The sequence below is a fragment of the Molossus molossus genome, unplaced genomic scaffold (genome assembly GCF_014108415.1).
Source record: "Molossus molossus isolate mMolMol1 unplaced genomic scaffold, mMolMol1.p scaffold_m16_p_6, whole genome shotgun sequence".
NCBI classification, from domain to species: Eukaryota; Metazoa; Chordata; class Mammalia; order Chiroptera; family Molossidae; genus Molossus; species Molossus molossus.
The window spans coordinates 74,663,915-74,681,014 of NW_023425399.1; the positions used below are offsets into that span (position 1 = coordinate 74,663,915).

The window sequence follows — 17,100 nt, forward strand, 5'->3', positions numbered from 1 at the left end:
TTTTTGTACAGATAGAGTGGGAGGGAGAGAGAGAGGAAGGGAGAGAGAGAGAGAAACATCGACGTGAAGGGACACATCGAGTGGCTGCCACCCGCACGACCAACCAGGGCCGGGGACAAACTGCAACCGAAGTACGTGCCCTTAGCGGGAACCGAACCCCGGTCTCTCCGGACCGCAGGCCAACGCTTTAACCGCTGAGCCAAACTGGCCAGGGCTCCCCATGACTGTTTTGTAACTACCAACTTGTACTTCTCAATCCCTTCACCTTTTTCACCCAGTCCTCCATATCCCTTTTCCTCTGACAGCCGTCAGTCTGTTCTCTGTATCTATGAATCTGTTTCTGTTTTGTTTGTTCATTTATATTGTTCTTTAGAGTCCACATATAAATGAAATTATATAGTATTTATCTTTCTCTGACTGACTTATTTCACTTAGCATAATACACTCTAGATCCATCCATGCTCTTTCAAATGAGCCTAATTTGAAATGAGCCTCAGTTTTGACTGAGGGAGATGTTTACTTTGAAGTTTATTTTGATCATTTAATCTATTTTGACTTTGTTTTTAATTGAGATATAATTGATGTATAACAGATTAGTTTTAGGTGTATAACATAGTGATTATATATATATATATGTATATATTATGAAATGATCACCCCTATAGGTCTGGTTATTATCCATCACCACACGTAGTTACAAGTTCTTTTCTTGTGATAAAGACTTTTAAGATCTCTTCTCTTAGCAACTTCCAAATATACAGAACAGTATTATAACTATACCTGGGCTTGGTATAGTCACCATGAAATCTTATTGTTTAGTACCATACTGTGTTTTTACAACCTGTTTTTGTCTAATTTTTTGCTATTTTTTATTCATTTAGCATTTTTAGGATCACCACTAGAGGGTGAGCACAGAGAACAAAAGAATTGTGTTGGTATTGCTTGTTGGTATCCATAATGATGAATATATAATGTAGGATGAAATAAATGGCTGTATTTTAGATTATGTCTTGATTTATTTTTTTCAAATTACATATATTCAAACATTTCATCCTTTGACATTTTGAAGGAGATAAAATAGTATTATATGTTTCCTGCCTTTAAAATAGAAGATAATGATGATTATAGCACTTACCGAATACCAGGCCTTTACTAAATGATTTACATGCATCTCATTTAATTATTTGAACAGCCTTTTGAGGCAGGTTTTAATATCCTCATTTTATACAGGAAGAATAAGAGGCTTATAAAGAACGAATTTGCTTGCCCTGGCCGGTTTGGCTCAGCGGTTAGAGCGTCGGCCTGCGGTCCTGAGAGACCCGGGTTCGGTTTCCGCTAAGGGCACGTACCTCGGTTGCAGTTTGTCCCCGGCCCTGGTCGGTTGTGCGGGTGGCAGCCACTCGATGTGTTCCTTTCACATCGATGTTTCTCTCTCTCTCTCTGTTCCTCTCTCTCCCTCCCACTCTACCTGAACAAAAAATGGAAAAATGTCCTCGGGTGAGGATAAAAAAAAAAAAAGAACGAATTTGCTTATTCAAGATCATGCACTTACTAGTGGAGTAGCTGGAACTTGAACAAGGTCTGTCTGACTTTGGACTCGTAGCTTTTAACCACTTCATATTACTTTTTCTGTATTATGGGCTATATATAAGGCAAAACTGAAACATATGGACAGTGAATTATTTAAGAATGTATTAATATGTCAGTCTCTTTGCTGCCTCTTTGATTACGGTTAACTTTGACTACTCTGTTACTAATTCTGAACTTCCAATTAGTTCTAAAGTTTTCTTTATTCTACAGGTCTTTACAACCCATTCCATTCCTTCTATTTTCATTGTTGACCTAATTAATTATTGACCAATTTTACATGGACTATTACAGTATCTTTCTAATTTTTCTCCCTGATTTCATGACAGCTTTCATGTAACTACCAAATTATCATTCTAAAAACATAGATTGAGCCTGGCCATGTAGTTTAGTGGTTTGAGCTTTGTCCCATGGACTGAGAGGTCCTGATTCGATTCCCAGTCAGTGCATATGCCTGGATTGTGGGCTCAATCCCCAGTAGAGAGCGTGCAGGATGTTTCTCTCTCACATCAATGTTTCTATCTCTCTCTCCTTCCTCTTTCTCTAAAAAAAGAATATTAAAAAAACCCCACATAGATCAAATGACTCCCTTCTCCTGTTCCCAAATCTTTAGTTGCTTTCTATTGTACATAGAATAAACTCTGTACACCTTAACTTGGCATTCAAACACATTTTCATTGTGTCCTGAGTCTTTCTGACTTGATCTCCCACTAAATAAAGGCCCTCTGCCCACCTGACGCTTCAGCTACATTGCACTACTCACCTTTCCTAAGATGGTCTGTCTGATTTCTTCCTTTATTTACTTAAGCATTTTTTCTTTCATCAGGATGCCCTTATCTCTCTCTCTTTTTTATAATCCTCACTTGAGAATATTTTCACATTTATCTTCAGATAGAGTTGGAGGTGGGGAGAGATATTGATGTGAGAGAGACACATCTATTGGTTGCCTCCCACACAACCCACAGGGGCTGGGGACTGAACCCAAGCCCAGGTACGTGCCCTTGACTGGAATCAAACACATGACTCTTTGGTGTGTGGGCTGATGCGCTAACTGCTGAAACCAGCCAGGGCCTTATCCCTCTTCTTTATCTTAACCATCTTTCTTCCAGAACTCCTATATTTCATCATTGAAACTATTTTCTGTTTGCCCTATACTTCTTGTTCTGTGTTCTTATTTTATTGCCCTAATAATCTGCTTTGTGCTATCCCTTAATATGTGCATTTTTATGTTCCTTTCTGTTAAAGTTGTGGGCACTTATATTCATCTGTGTGTTCCCCACAATGCCTTGCCTATAGTAGGGACTTGGTAAATGTTACTTTATTTTTTTATTGTTTTATTTTTTTATCTTCACCTGAGGACATTTTTCCATTTATGTTTAGATAGAGTGGGAGGAGAGAGAGGAACAGAGAGAGAGAAACATCTATGTGAAAGGGACACATTGAGTGGCTGCCTCTCGCACGACCCCAACCAGGGCAGGGATGAATTGCAACCGAGGTACATGCCCTTGACCAGAATCGAACCCACGACTCATTGGTCTGTGGGACAATGCTCTAACCGCTGAGCCAAACTGGCCAGGGCTCAGTAAATGTTACTTACAAGAATTTTTTTTTAAAATATGTTTTTATTGATTTTTTTAGAGAGAGAGGAAGGGGGAGAGAGATAGAAACATCGATGTGAGAGAGAAACATCAATGGGCTGTGTCCTGCACGCCCCTCACTGGGGATCAAGCCTGCAATCCAGGCATGTGCCCTAACCAGGAATCAAATTGGGACCTCTCAGTCCATGGGAGGAAGCTCAGTCCACTGAACCACACTAGCTGAGCAGTAAATGTTACTCTTAATTTGACAGGACAGTGTTAGATATCACTAGAGTTTATACGATCAGTTACAAAATAAATTCTGTAGTGAAACTATTTTCTTGTTAGCACTAAGGTAACTTCACAGGCATTTATTTATTTATTTGTTCCCACAAAGACATGTACTAAATATTACTGAATATGTGAGCAACTCATATTTTCCCTGTAGAATGTTATGATACCTTTATTTAACTTTTAAAATTCTAAGACTGTTGAATATAGAAAGATTTGATAATCTGGACCATATATTGGTGTTTAATGGTTTTCTTATAAACTGTAAGCATGCTGAGTTCTATACATAAAGAGTAGCTGAGAGACTATCAAATGGTACTATACTTATACTGTGTCCATTTTCTCTCATGTGTGTCCATGCATCTACTCTGAAACACTATGTGCCTTGTAATACATAAATCTATTTAATGTAAATCACAGGTGTAATTAATACAAGTAGGAAGGCCTGTTAACTTGAATGAAGTGATAAGATTAATTTACATATACCTTCTTTTGCCCACATTCTTTTAGGGGATGATCATTGCTTTGAAATAGAGGAGTGGTTAGGAGTTGAGGATTGTGTGATCATCTAGGTTTTTAAACTACTACTTGCCCTCAGTAACCCCTTCATTAATTGCTGAAATGTTTGTCTTTATTAAAAAACATTGTATTATCTATAGTTTTATTGCAGTCAAAAAGAAAGTTAGAGGATGTTGAATCACTTGTCATTTTCCTCTTCCTTCATTTTCTTTCTTTTGAGAGAGACCAGCTTGTTGTGTGTATATATGTATTTTGAAGGCAAAGAACACAGAAAGAGTGAGGAGAGTCATCGAATGTTATTAGAAGAGTTCTTCATTTTACAACTGAGGAAACAAGCATGGAGAGGTGAAATATCTATAGAGTAAAAGGCAGCAGTGCTTAGCATTTTCTTTCGTTTTTAAGGATTAAGAACTTTTGGTTCAGGGTTGGAAAAATTAGATACTGTTTGTCTCTTCATAAGATAGTCTTCAATATTGTCATCTTTTTCACCTTACCTATCAATGTTCAGGTAAATAGCAGTAAAATTAAATGCTAATACTAACCCAACATATCTAGAGTGTTTTTTTATGTATGTTATGTTTTTCATTAATTTAAAATTTGTCCATGTGAACCATAGTGTGGCATTCCTATTACGGTTTCAGGTGATCTTCCCAGATATTTTCTTCCTCTGAAGGAAGTTCTTTTAAATTATTATTATGCAGCATAGCCTACATTTCATTACCATTTCCTTTCCAGAAGGTAAGAAATTTAACACCAAAAGACCATAAATAAGTAAAATTATTTTATTTGTAATCCTTAAGTCACCCACACATTTTTCATAAAGCTTTTTTATAAACATCGTTAACCACTATGGTTCTTACAAGAAGAATTAACAGTAGCAATTAAAAAAAATTTAAAGCACAGTCTGAATATAAATTAGTTGACATGTCTGATACTCATAAATGAAAATGGCTCTGTCTTGTAGTAATCAATGCATAGCTACAGCTGGTTGAAGGGGACCAAATCCATTGAAGAGGCGATTTGGTTCCATTTTACCAGCTCTAGCAAAGCATTGCAATGCTGCTGGTTTGGGTTTCAAAACAGTAAAAAATGCTTTTTATCTGTAAAATTATGGTTATGGACCTTCCATAAATGTTAGATTCTCATATTAGTACTTCAGTCATTGAATGTAAAATGATCTATTTTAAAGGCACTTTCCTACTATTTTCTGCTCTGTAAGTGCAGAAGTCTTTACCCTTCAACATGTTGTTAATGCATTAAGGAATTATCATTGTGCATCTTTATTTTTAACACCTTTACTTAATTTTTAAATGTAGACAATAATGTGTTTCAGAACCAACAATGTTTAAAGGAACACATAGATTTTGATGCATATCAGAGTAATGTTTTATATTTATCTCTAGGCAGTAAACCAAGTAAGTAACCTAACAGGTTAGGAAAGAGTACTGCTAGTCACACATTTCTATTGGCCCTGCTGTTTTGGTTTTTTTTTGTTTGTTTTTTAATTCTCACCTGAGGAAGGAAGGGAGAGAAGGAGGAAGTACATAAATTGGTTGCCTCACGTAGGCACCCTGACTGGGGATCAAACCTGCAACCTAGGTATGTGCCCTGACTGGGGATCAAACCTACGACCTTCTTGTGTATAGGATAATGTTCCAACCAACTGAGCCACACTGGCCAGGGCCCCCGGCTGTTTTTAGAATTATATATACTTGAGGACTAATAGCAAGTTACTGACCAGGGGTAGAGGAATATGAGTGACCTTAAGAAAGTACCTCTGCCCTTTGGTTTATAAATAGATTGCATGTGTATTCAAGTGTATTGCTTGGATTTGTGTTAAAAGGAACTACCATGCATGCCAGCTTATTTTTCTTTGTTTTTTACTTATATAGTATTTCTAATCATAGGTTATTAATTTAACCTTTTTAAATGTCTGTTTCCTTGAGTAAATTCTCTGTACAGATTGCCTAGTTACTCCTCATTATCAGTTTAATAATACATTGAATTGTGGTGGTTAGCTATAATCCATGAATTTGAGTATTAAAATCTACCATTAACACTCAATACAGAAAATTTTTGTTATAAAGTGATTTCATTGTTACATTTCAATATCACGAAGGGAAGTCTTCTGAAATGTACTTGATTAAAATAAAAGTTTGAGAAATAATAGTTCACCTGTAAAAGTAAGTGCTCTCAGTGAAGTATAAAGAGTAAAGAAATACTGTTCTGAACTAAACTGGGAGAAGGTGAACACTAATTCAGGCAATATTCAAATAATTCTCATATTAAGTATATTCTGCATCTGTTGGTTAGTACATATTCTGCTGGTGAAATAAATGTAACTACAATTTTTCCATCTTTTATTCTAATAGAAGTAAAACAGGTGTTAAATTGCCTGGACTTAAGTGCTGAAGATAGCAGTAAAACTGACTTCTATTTTTACTAGTTATATGGGAGCTGTTGAGCAGATCTAGTTGCTCAAGTGTGGTTTTGGATGGCAGTTCAGTTTCATATACTGGCCATATCGGGGCAAGGAGAGGCCATGGAAAAAAAATAGTACAGCATTTGATAATGTCAGCATCTGTTATCCCTGTCAGAGAGACAGTTGAAATGTTTGAGTTACACCAGTGTCAGCAGATGCCCAGAGTTTAATATGTACTCAGTTAAAAACTAACAGCTGACCTAAGTGATGAATGTGACATTTTAGAGTGATTGAAAATACTTTTAGATATGTTAAGTTAAACTTGTAAGCACTAGAATCAGTAATTTTACTTTTTAAAATGAATAATAGATGCTGTCATTTTATTTTCTAAGGATTACACATTCTCTTAGTATTATAGTCACAAGATTCTCAGTTCCTGAGATGTTTTAAATTAATTAAAAACTTTTATGCCTATAGAATAACAAGTATAATTGCTCATTATAAAACATGGGTATAGTAATACCCTTTGAATAGTTTTATAGAGGAATCTTTACTTTTGAGGTATATATTTTCAGTGTTTGGTATTTAGGGCATGTACAGTCAAATGGAATATTAAGCATTGCCATTCTATTTGTGGATGATCAGAAAGAAGGGCTATGCTTAAGTGTAAGCTTTGAACTATTTTTTTCTTTGAAATACAAAATTTTAAAATTACGATCTTTTTATAATTTCCAATAAACATGCAATAGCTTATATGCTGTCATATCTAATAAAGTCACTCTCAAAGTCATTTTAATATGATAAAATGAAAATCACCTTTTGACAGTTAACTGCCTAGTTGTCTTATTAAACAGAGAAAATTATAATTAACCTTATAGCTATTTCTATTAACTTATGGCATACAAATTTTAAAATATTATTATGTTTTTTGCTAATGTCTAAATATTCCAGTTGAAATAAAAATTATTAGATTAATATTTCTTTTTATGTAAGTCTATCTTAGTAGCTAAAATAGATACTGCTTATAAATTGTTGAGCTTAATTATTTATAATTTTTATTAATATATAAATATAATACAAAATAAATTTTATATAAAATACAGAAGTATTTTGATATCTAACATACAGAAAATAGTGGGCTCATCATGTTTATAAAAATTGACTTGTAATTACATAGTACAATTAAAAAAAGCTTGTTCTGTCTGTGTAAATTGGTTTCTTGACTATAGTGTTTTCATTTTGTGTGCCACCTTTGGATAAAACAAATTCAAGGATAATACAAATAGTAAGTTAATTTCTTTTAAATATTTGGCAGTCTGTTACCAGTGTGCCCTGTTGGCTTACAGCCGTGGCCCAGAATTTTGTCATTTTTCTTGCATAAATCTTATATTTTAATTTATTCTAAGTACTAACTTAGCATAAGGACCTCATAAATTTGAGAAAGATAAGGACCACTTTTTTTTTTCCTGTGAGAGTAGAATTTTACTTAAAGTATTGTATTTTAAAATTGTGACTATGTCTGTAGCTTTCAAAAAAGAAAACCTAAAACAATAGAACTTGCTTCAGGAATTCCTCTAATATTATTAAATTATAAATTTATAAAAATAGAAGAATAGCTGTTAAAAATGTAAATGAAATCAGCTTTTGTTGTTTCTTGTATTTCTTAACAAATCAGTTAACCCTACTAATGTGATATACTTAAATTAAGATGAAATTGTGGAAAAAGCTCTCATTCTTTGGTGCTAGTAATACTGGGTTTTTTGGTATTCAAATTTTAATCATGTCAGTACTCGATTTAAAAATATATTGTATTTTAAATGTAAAAGATTTAAAAGAAGTTTCATGATAATTTTAAATCTACTTCAGTAAAGCTTTTCTTCACAAAATAAAAATTTTAGTGACATTTAGTTTTCATCTATAAGTAGTAGGTACATTTTATGATATTATTTCTAAAGGTCATCTCTTTGATTCTAAGTTAATATACTATATGAAGGTCATTCACATAGAAAGAAGCAAGGGCTTCTTTTAGCTGCAGTTTATTTCCCTCTTGGTGATTTATTGCCTACCAAAAATACATACTTCTTTACATTCCATAGCATTGTATGTTCATATGGGTACATAAAGAAGTATGTACTCTGAGTAGGTATTACTAAGTTGTTAGCTGTAAAAACATGAAATGTTTTATTTTCCCATTTGTTAGTAAAACATTCAATTTACTGATGTAGAGCAATGGTAGATCATTTGCCGAGACTATCAAAGACTAAAATTTACCTGAAGCATTGCATTAGTGCCATTTATGGTTCCTTGTTGGTGGACATACACTTCTAAACATTAACCAGTTATCTGCTGAACTTTGTCCTGGTTTGGTCCTTTTTGCAATAGATTTATAGAATCAGTGGAGTTTTACAGAGTGTATTTCAGAAATGGATAAGATCAGCCTGTTATTTCTTCAGAGTCTTCGGAGTGAATTTCTTTTGATTTTGTAGTTTGCTTCTAGATCCTGCAAGTAGATAGTAATTAATGTTACAGATTCTTTTTTACAAACTAGATACCTTATTAAAAACGTAACCAATTAGTACTTCTGATTTTGAGCCTGAAGTTGAAATGGCAATGAGAGAAATTACATCCTTTTAGAGTATGAGTAAACTGATTTTTTTTATTTAAAAAAATTTTTTTTTTAGCCCTGGCCGGTTTGGCTCAGCAGTTGGAGCGTCGGCCTGTGGACCAGAGAGTCCCAGGTTCGGTTCCCGCTAGGGGCATGTACCAAAAAATAAAATAAAGTTAACAATATTTAAAAAAAAAAAAATTTTTTTTAAATTAATTTTTTAGAGAGAGGGAGGGAGAGGGAGGTTGGGGTAGGGCAGAGAGACATCGATTGGTTGCCTCCTGCACGTGCCTGACCCGGAATCAAACTGCAACCTAGGCATATGCTGTGACGAGGAATCAAACCCGCCACGTTTTGGTATACAGCACTATACTCCAATGAACTGAGCCACATTGGCCAGGGCTAAATTGAATTTTTAAAGATGATGAATTTTTTTTAAAGATGATGAATTTTTTGTTAGTTTTTTTTTTTTTAAGGTTACAGATAAAAACTCATGATCACTTGAAAATCTCTTTCTTGTTCCTTTTGTCTTCATTAGTTACTAATTTGAACTTTATATTTTAGTTATTCTCCTTGGGTTAAATACAAACTCAAACAGATGTATATAAATATTTAATTTTGGTGAGTTTAGCTAATTTGATTATTTTTTTAATATAAAAGATAACTATCAGAACAGTTAACTTTTCCAAAGTCTTGCTTAAAATAACTGAAAGGTAGGAACACTGGGTTTTAGTTTAATCATTTATCATTAGAAGAAATAATAGTTGGTGAGTTGTCTTTAATTATTGTGGTAGTAAATAGTTAATTTAAAAGAAGACTCTTAACAAATTTTTAGATTTGGGAAAGAAGGGGAAAAAATGCAGGGAGAGAATTTCTACAGCCTGTGATAAAAAGCTAGTGCAGCTCAGACAGCAGATTAGAATATAGCAGGAGACAGGCCAGTACTGCAGCAGTTTCAGCATTGCAGCATTAGAATGTCACCATGCACATTCTGATTTATTTTGGTGGCCAACTCAGAGTAAATATTAAAAAGTATTTTGTGTTCTGCCAAGTTTCTTGGTTGACTAAACCTTGAAATAGTTAATAGTTTTTAAAAGATAGCATACTTTGGAAGCAAGGTGTAATTTACTAGGGATGCAAAGTCATGTATTCTGAAACAATAAAAGACTAAATCTTTAATAATATAAATGACAAATAATTGATTTATACATTTTTGAAATCAGATTTATCTGCCATGATATTTGAACAACATTTCCTTTTATAATACATAAGCTCTCTACTTGAACTGTGAAATTAGGCTATGCCCAGATAGAATTTAGCTTAACAATAAAAACATATATCGAGTCAATAATAGGTAAGCATGCAGAAAGTCATAAGCATCCTTAAAAGTACAGGCCTTGTGGTGCTCTGTTACCTTTAAGCTTAGTGTCTTGCAGCATTTGTAGCAGGAAGAGAAATAATGACCTAGAGAGTCACATCAGCAGCAGCCATCTCATCTTGATTGTTCCTTCACTCTACCTGCTGATTCAGCATTTCTTTTCTTCATGAGCCGATGAAGTATATTAGTGAACACAGAATCTCACCTTTTAAGATAAATTTGAAAAACAATTGAACAAACAAAAATGAATCAGCCATCTTTCCCCTCTTCCTTCCTTTATCCTAAAAAGAAAAAAAGAAAAACCTCGGTAACATTGAGTCAACATTGGCTTTTTGAATTGGAATGTTATATTACCAGTATTGCATAGATATGAGTACCTTGTATCTGCTGTACAGAAAGTTAAGCAATCAAGGAAGGTTGCTACAACATCCAAGATACTGAAACTCGCTTATTTCGCAGATGAAATGCTTTGGAAAAGGGGGAAAAGTTGCAGAGCAAGTTAATTTTATAATCTAAAAAAGCTGAAAAGCCAAAAAACAGAACACACTTTACTCTCCCAACTAACTATAAACATTCACACTGTTTTCCTTTGCCCACCAGAATACACTAGGTTCTTCTACTTCTTAGGAAATAATTCTGCATCTTTCTTGCTGTGAGATTTTTTTTTTGGTTTTTAGTTTCCAGGATTAAATGGTAAATCTGTATTGAAGCTACCTTGTCATATCCAGAGGTCAAGTCTGCAAGCAAGGTCAGGATTTCCACATGGTCACTACAGAGGTTAACTTAAATTCTTCCCTCAGTGGCCACAGGCTAAACTGTTACAGCTTTATAGGCAGCTAAGCATTTGAAACATGCACTCCCAGGCAAACAGGCTCTCTTGTGCCTCTCTCTTCCCTGACCATATTTAGTCAACCATAGCAAAAAATAGTCTCTCAGCTGTCGATTGTCGATCCAAAAGCTGAGGAAGCCTCTATCTTGCTTTCTGCCTATTGATTGTTCATCCTGTGGTCCAAACACTGCTTTGCCATTTGTCCTGCCTTTTTTTTTTTTTTTTTTTTTTTTAAAGCACTGCCAAATAAAGCGGTCTCTCATGTTTCCACTTACATTTCCCAGATTTTCACTGAGCTTGCGCTTAGACTAGGAAAGCCTGATGCGGCTGTCACTATACTTAGAAGCACTGCAGAGAAAATAGGAAAGAGGAAAAATATTACCCTAGCAAGTAGCAAAGCAGTCTTTAGACAGATATAGAATAAGTAGAATATTTCTGCTCTCAAATTATATTTTATAACCTGAATTTTTGTTGGTTAAAAATATTATGGATAATGATATTTTGCATAGCTAGAAGCCTGAAGGGATTTTGCAGTGTTATCTCTAGAGCTAGTTGTTGCTATACATGCTTTTTAAATTTAGTGAATACTATTTGAATGGAAAATAATTAGAAATGGAAGTAGGACCTGTATATTGAAAGTGGAGAAAGATCATTAAGGAAGAAGAGAGTAGTGTGTAAAGGAAATCTTGGAAATTCTACTTAAAACTTTTAATTTAGTGGCAATTTTAGTTAATTTTTTTGTAGTGCTTATATGAAAAACAGGGTCAGGAATGCTTTTGAGTAATTGTGAACTTCTATATTGAAACCATATAACTATAGACATGCATTTTATTATTAATTAAATTCTGTTTAATTTTCAAATGTGAAGTGGTGTTTCCCTTCTACATCACCATTTCTCTTTAATTTTTTGCAATAGTATTTAGGCATGATAATACCTAAAATAGTTAATGACCTATTTATAACTTTGGCACATAGTGTATGTCTCAAAGGAAAAATGCTTTTGCTCTAAATTTTAATATCATATACACAATGACTTTTAACATTGAAGTTTATTTTTTAACCAAGGGGGGGATATTAAAACATCAAATTTAACAAACCTGTGGAGATAAAATTATTAAGATCTTACAAACCTAAAAATGTACAGGAGAAACTACTATACCTTGTTCTTAATTTTAAATATATTATCTTAAGTATTGATTCAGTTAAGAATCAAGAAAAACCATTATCAGTTTTCTTAGCTCATTCTCTTACAAGAGAAGTTTGAAGTTTGTCCTTGACACTGTTTTTGTCTTTAGCATTTAATACCATAGCAGTTAAGCTTGTGTAGATATTTGGTAATATTAAAAAGCCACCTTTCCTAGATAGTGAAATAAACTCATAAATATTGGGAGATGACACATGTCTCAGAGTGTAAAATGGATTAATTTTCTGGTTTCTAAATTACCCCTTATTTGTTAACCTTTTTAAAGCAGTGAAAGTCCCCCTCCCCCCCCTTTTTTTTCTCAGCAACATGTATAATCAGTTCCAGGAACTCTTCTAAGCCCTTTTTAATTTTCTTTTTCTTTTTTTATCCTCACCTGAGGACACTTTTCCATTTTTTATTCAGATAGAGTGGGAGGGAGAAAGAGGAAAAGAGAGAGAGAGAAACATCGATGTGAAAGGGACACATCGAGTGGCTACCACCTGCACGACCCAACCAGGGCTGGGGACAAACCACAACTGAAGTACATGCCCTTAGCAGGAACCGAACCCGGATCTCTCTGGACCGCAGGTTGATGCTCTAACCGCTGAGCCAAATCGGCCAGGGCAGCCCTTTTTAATTTTCGTAACAACCCTCTGAAATAGGATTTGTGATTCTTTTCACATTTTATAGATGAAGAAACAGGAATAGAAGTTAAGTAACCTGCTCAAGTCACCATCCATTCCATTTGCTTTTGCCAGAATTTGAACCCAGATAGTTTGGCTGCTGTCTCCCAAGCTCTTCACCACTATGCTTTGCTGCTGCTCTGGTTTGTAATAATGAAATCAGCTAGTGAATTACACTCTTTGGGACTGGCGCATGCACCAAAAATAAAATGTTGCTAATATCCTTCCCTCAGTATATTCAGAAAGATGATTATTTGTTCCATTCAACAAAACTTTGAGCTCCTTATCTTAGGTATGCAAAAGGGATGTAAAGATAAGTAAAATGGGGTTCCTTGCTTACAGCAAAGGAGAAATAAGGATGACTCACTGCTCATTTAAGAGATCAGTTTAATTATCTTTAGTTTAAGAATGATCAAGTACGTCCCTGGCCAGTTTGGCTCAGCGGTTAGAGCGTCGGCCTGTGGTCCAGCGAGACCCAGGTTCGGTTCCTGCTAAGAGCATGTTCCTTGGTTGCAGTTTGTCCCCGCCCTGGTTGGGTTGTGTGGGTGGCAACCATTCGATGTGTCCCTTTCATGTTGATGTTTCTCTCTCCCTCTCTCTCTCTCTCTCTCTCTCTCTCTCTCTCTCTCTTCCTCCCACTCATCTGAACAAAAAACGAAAAAATGTCCTTGGGTGAGGATAAAAAAAAAAAAGCAAAGAATGATCAAGTACTTACCTATACAACTCTTCTGCAGACTATATTGTCATTGTATATCTCTCTCATTTTGAACTAAATTCTACTACACTCTCAAATTCCTTGTTAATGAATTTAGGCTAAAATAATGGACCTTTTAATTATAGTATCTGTCAAAAAAGAGTTTGTAGGAAAAATACACCAAAAACAGAATTTAGAAAACATTTAAGTAATGTCTATTCCCTGTAGCTCTTTATCTGTCTGTCTAACAAAAACCATCCATATTCACATTTAGGTGATTACTATAGGATAGCATGTTGGTATATATCCCTCTAGACTTCTCTGCATGCATTCAGATAGGGGTATGTATTGAACAAAAATGTGTTCAGATTGTTACATACTAATCTGCTTTTAGCATGCCCAAAAGAACTTCTGCTTGGGATTGATCAGTTTTCTTAATAAGTTCTTTTATGGAGTCTGTATTAAACATACTTTATTATTTGAGGGATTGTTCATTAGCAGTAATAACTTAGCAAGCATTTATTGAACACCTAATATGTGCTATAGTGCTATCCTAAATGTCTTTTTATATTAAGTAATACTAATATGTAAGGCCTTCACAGTTTACTATGGTTTGTTTGGGAAAATGTTGCCTATCTCTGAAGATAGATTGCAAAGCATAGCAGGCCCTAAATATGGACCCAGAACCATTTGACTATCACATACCACTGCAGACAGCTGCTTGTCTCCTCTGCTTCTTAGAACTCATTTGTTCATCATTCAGCAAACGTTTGAGTATTACCATGTGCCAGGGATTATGCTAGGCTCCACTATTAGTTGTTCCGGAACTTAATGCTTCTTTGGCACTATTCACAAATGCCTGCTTAACTGGTAGTAAGATCTTATCTTTAAACCATCCATGCCCTTAACCTCTTGGAAAACAACCAGATTGAGAAATACAAAAGAGTGCTTAAGCATTAGGGAAAATATCTCAGCAAGTGAGAGTCTATTGGCTTATTAAAATTGATTTATTGAACTGGTACCACTGTCATCCCAGCAACTGTATGGGCCCCAGTGCTTGCAGCATAACGCCAGTCTCCTCTTAATTAACTAAGGAGCGGCAGGTAACAGCCTACGATTAGATCTTCATGGTTATATTGTGGGTTCCTGCGATTTTCTATCCCACAGAGGGACAGGAGACAAGCCACTTATAGTTGTTCTTAATGTGAGGGTGTGGGGACCAGGAACTTTTCTGTTTAACTTTCCCTTAGCTCACCTTGCAGGCTGGGCCCAAAGATTGGCTTTTTTCTTGAAGCCTTGTATAATTTATTTTTGTTTGTTTGGTTTTTGTGAGGTGGGTGGGAGAAAGGTGAGGAATTAGTAATATTTATTAGCAGCTTTCTAATTAAGATGAAAGGGTTATAGGTTTCTATTAAAATGAATATGCCACAGGTCTCCAATGTAGAAGAATTCTAACTAATTTATGTTGATACTCTATCCTGAAGGAAATGGAGCATAACTTTCCACTCCTAAAGTATAGGCTGTGCATAGTGACTTCTTTCTAATGAGTATATGGTACAGTATAGTTTAGTATTCTGTACTACAGAAAAAGGGAAAAAGAGTAACTATACAGTGGAGAAACCTGACAAACACTACCTCAGCCAGGCAATCAAGGTAAACAACAGCAGCGATAAGTCATGTTAATAATATGCACCCGTGATGTAATGTGATGAAATGGCACTTTGCCTTTGTGACCTTCCTCCCCAAAACTTATAACCCCAGTGTAATAATGGGAAGAACATCAGACAAATTCCAACTGAGGGACATTCTACAAAATATCTGATTACTACTCCTTAACTCTGTCAGAGTCATCAAAAACAAGGGAAATCTAAGAAACTGTCGTAGCCAAAGGGAGCCTAAGGAGACATGACAACTAAATGTAATGTGGTATACTGGAACAGAAAAAGAACATTAAATGAAAACTAAGGTAATCACAATGAAGTATAGACTTTAGTTATTAACAATAATGGTTGGTTTATTAATTGTAACAGATGTTCCATACTAACGTAAAATGTTAGAAGTAGGGGCGAGAAATATCTCCATAATTTTCTGTAAATCTAAAATGATTCTAAAATAAAAAAAATTTGTCTAAAAACGGTAACAACAAAAATTAATTTGCCCAATCCTGACTAATTGACAATTGACTTTTGCATTAATTTTGATTTGGGGCTATCTGCAGCGTTACTCTGCAACTTATACACAGTTAGTCAGGAGTTCATTTTGCTGTAATTGAGTTATCAATGAAATATTAAATTTATTCTCATGTTCTTTTAAAGGTATATTAAGGAAATAAACTATATTTTCTATAATTGTTATCAAGACCAGTCTTAAGAAGATTTAGTTATTAAAAAGGAAGCTTTTAAAATTTTATATGTTAATAATTTTGAATTTGTGAAAATTGTGAAATGTCCAGATTTTGTGGGGGTGGTATAGAGGATAGATTTTGGAAGGGGGCTGTTATAAATGTTTAGAGGAAAAGTAGTGAAAGCCTGTCTAAAGAATATTGGAGTTCATAGTAAAGAATTGTTTTAGCTTTAAAAGGGAAAAATCAACAGGACAAATTGAATGTAGTAGTAAAAGGGGAGGAAAAGGTCTAGAATGATTCCCTAGTTTCTGACTTGGGTGTCTGGTTAAATGGTAGTAAGAGTAACCAAAAACAAGAATATAAAAGGAACATTGGGAGGAGGAAAGGAGAAAAGGGGAATTTGTATTACTTGTGGGTTACAGGTTTATAATCTTTAAAGAGTACTAAACATTTTGTCTATATTGTTTAATTCTTACAGCAACCTTAAGGTATTTTATAGAGATTTCTATGGAAATTTCGGTATTAGATATGAATCATGACCGTTTTTTACAGTTAGAGATATGAAGCAGAGATTATGGTGAGATTGTGTAGTTGAGGCTTCACAGGACCAGGGTATGGACCTCAGCTTTAAAGGTCCAGAAGTAATTAGACTTGAGATGAATAATATTAATGAACTTGTAAGACATTGATGTATAAGTCAGTATGCCAAAAGACTATTTACATAAAGAAATATTCTTCTTAGTGGATGGTAGTATTCATAGCAGCTCATCCGTAGCTCTTTTTTTCTCTGCTGGAGAAAAAAAAAAATCTGTGAAACACTGAAATAAAATTAGAAATTGGTGAGCAAGACAATTGGTTGGATAATCTTAATGGACAATATCATCAACCTATGATAATTTCCTTATAGTGTGCTGAAAACAGATAACATTCTACTGATTCTATTGGAGGGCAAATTAGAACACTGGGGTTGCTTGTTTAGGAACTTTCT

General features: G+C 34.6%; 1 protein-coding gene and 1 long non-coding RNA gene across 4 annotated transcripts in view; one reads left to right on the top strand and one right to left on the bottom strand.

The window, feature by feature from the left end:
* MIB1 (mindbomb E3 ubiquitin protein ligase 1) overlaps window positions 1-17,100 on the top strand; it is a 143,930-nt gene that overhangs the window by 97,968 nt on the left and 28,862 nt on the right. The gene's annotated exons all lie outside the window — the stretch shown is intronic.
* LOC118618174 lies at window positions 8,018-11,171 on the bottom strand. Its single transcript, XR_004957018.1, has 3 exons — window positions 10,958-11,171; window positions 10,416-10,584; window positions 8,018-8,896 (listed from the first exon to the last, which is right to left on the bottom strand). It is a non-coding gene; the product is annotated as an uncharacterized LOC118618174 (long non-coding RNA).